Source organism: Pteropus alecto, unplaced genomic scaffold (genome assembly GCF_000325575.1).
Source record: "Pteropus alecto unplaced genomic scaffold, ASM32557v1 scaffold71, whole genome shotgun sequence".
NCBI lineage: Eukaryota > Metazoa > Chordata > Mammalia > Chiroptera > Pteropodidae > Pteropus > Pteropus alecto.
The window spans coordinates 19,245,982-19,249,011 of NW_006433024.1; positions in this window are offsets into that span (position 1 = coordinate 19,245,982).

Consider the following 3,030-nt stretch of genomic DNA (forward strand, 5'->3'; position numbering starts at 1 on the left):
GTAGTAATTTGCCACAGCAGCCATAGAATACAAACCTAAATGTCTACCCATAGCGGACTAGCTAAATAAATGTAATACTGTGCAGCCTTAAAAAGAATGAGGCACCTCTATATGCTGATAGAGAATTAATTTCAAGATACATTGTTTAGTGAAAAAAAAAATGCAAAGTCTAAGTAGAACATATATAGCATGTTATCTGTGTATAAAGGAGGCAGTTTTAAATTCTCAAAAACCCTTATATATGCATAGAATATCTCTGGAAAGATCCACCAGAACTTGGGAATATCTATTATCACCAGGGAAGAGAAACGGGTGACACTAGGTTCCCATGGCAGAGATGCTCATTTTCCACTGTTATGTTTTGTTGTTCATTTGTTATCAAGTACAAGTAATACTTTAAGAATAAAGAGAAAGAAAATTACTTTAAAAAAAAAAGGGGGGGTGAGCTTTGCTCACTCTTAAATGATTTTTTGTGTTTTAATCTTTTTAATGAGTATTGATTGAAACTCTTCCACCTGTGGCACACTGTCACATGTCTTTTCTCCTTTAATCTGCCTACTAACTCTGACAGGTTGGTGTTATTATTATCCCCGCCCACAGCTGAAGCGCTGAGGCTCAGAGAGGTTTAGCAATCAAATTGCACAGCTGGTAAGTTTTGCAGTTGGATTTTAAAGCCTAGTCTGGCTCCTTGAACTACCACATGTTATTGCTGGTTCCAACAGCCACAGTAGGGGTCAGCTTAACTCTCGAATGCTGCTATAAGGAGCTGTCACACAGAGATCTCAGCCCTCCCATCTCGTTCTATCTGGTCTATTCCCAGATCTTTGAGCTGAGGAGGTCAGCCTCTAAAGGGGCCTACCAATGCTGCTTTCTGGTTTAGACCACCTTCTCTGGTTACATCTCCCAGCAAAGCTTCTTTAGGGCCTTCTGGGGAGAGACCTCTGCCAGCAGTCACTGTGGCTCTGTTCTCTCTGGTGGGCTCACATTGCAGTGGATGCAGCGCAGCCACCTGCTTTCCTCAGGCAGAGATGAAACCCTAGAGATGAGGGGCCTCTGTGCAGTGTTACATCTTCACGAAATGAGGCTGCCCTGAGATTCCTCGTTCCTGCAAGCTCGAAGCCAGAGATGAAGGGGGTTCTCCCTGTCTGTCAGCAACTTACAACTCAAGGTGAACAAATCCACTTCCTGAACCTCACTTTTTGGTGACATGGAGATCAGATTCCTGGGTTGTATTGACAGATGTGGCTAGGCCATTTACTTGTTGGGAGAGCTGTTTAAATAAGGCCCAACTGCCTTTCATGTTGAGGATCTCAAAGCGTTTAAAGATGAGTAATTAATAAAGTTCAACCTCCAGAAAAAGCAAGAATTATTATCTTCATTTTATAAATAGATCAAAGGTCACACAATCAATGGCAGATGTAGGAAACAGATGTAAGAATTCTGCTTTTGTCCCTGGCTGCAGCCACTAGCTCCCACCCCTGGTATCACTGACAGACCTCCTTTCTGCTCTCTGACTTCTGGCCAAAGACGTGGAATTGGCCTTTATATGTTTCCACTTAAAGGTTTGAATTCTATGTATGGTTCATGTGCCTTTGATATGTCTGGAATTTATAAAAGAAAAGGAGAAGAATGATATTTGATGCTTTTCAGAGATCTTTTCAGTGTTGGGACTGAGCCTTATGTAGTAGGTCAAATGCCAATGGAGGGGGGAAAAAAACCCGCTCACCAGATCTTCAGGAAGTTCACTTTTATTCTCTCTCTAAAAGAACTTTGTCTGTTAAAATCAAACGGAGCTTATCTATAGTCACCAAAATGATTATTTTGGGAATAACAAAAGTCACCATTTATTGAGTACCAACTGTGTGCTAAGCACTGCTCTACTTACCTGCATACACTATATCGTGTGATTCTCACAAATAGCCAAGGAGGTTTTTATTATTCATTCGTTTTTATAGATAATAAAACTGGGCTTAGAGATAGAACATGGGTTGAAGAGAAAGGAAAAAAAAGAAAGAAAGAAAATGTTCAAAGGAAATAAATCAAGCAAAAATGATTGGCTATATACTTTGTGCCAGAGATGTTATGTTGTAATAAATACAAAGACAGAGATGCAAAAGTGAATAAAATCGCTCCATAATCCTGCTCTCAAGGAGTTCTTAGCCTTATGGGTCATTGAGGGTGAGTGCTGAGAAAGCAAGCATTATAAAAAGTCAAATAATGTCAATACAATTCATTCCAGAAGTATTTATTAGAGTTACTGGTATGTGTTAGACACCGTATTAATTTCAGGGCATGGTCCGTCTTCTCATGGAGCTTATGGTCTAGTCGGAAAGTCAGAAATTAACCAAATCATTCACACAGATTTAAACTGGCAATTGAATAGAGTAAAAGACACCAGATGAGCTACAGCCTGACAAAAGATTAGTATCTAGAATATATAAAGAACTCCTACACATAATAAGAGAGAATCCAACAGGAGCATTGTCAAATGAACCAAGGGGCAATTCGAAAAAGACGGAAGACAAGTGTCCAATAAACAAATGAAAGTATACTCAGTCTATCTTGTAAACAGGGAATTGCAAATTAAAACATGAAATACCATTTTGCACCCATCGGCTTGGCAAAAATTTTAAAGTCTGACATTACCAAGTGTTGTTGAGGATGCCAAGCATGGGAACTCTTATATATTGCTATCAAAGAGTAAATTGGTACCACCACTTTGTAAAACCTTTTGGCCATGCCGAGTGAAGCTGCCATTTCACATGACCTGAGCCCAGTAATTCACATCCAAGTATCTACCCAGATGGCTTATTTTCACACAGGGGGAAGAGTATAAAAATATTAATTGTAGCGCTAACGACAACAACAACGACAAAAACTGGAAATAAGCTGAATGTCCTCCAGAAGGAGATGAGTAAGTAAAATGTGGTGAACTTGGACAATGGGACCCTAGTCAGCAGTGAAAATGTATGATCTAGAATTGCATGTATCAGTGTGGATACATTTCAAAATCATAATGCTGCATGAAAA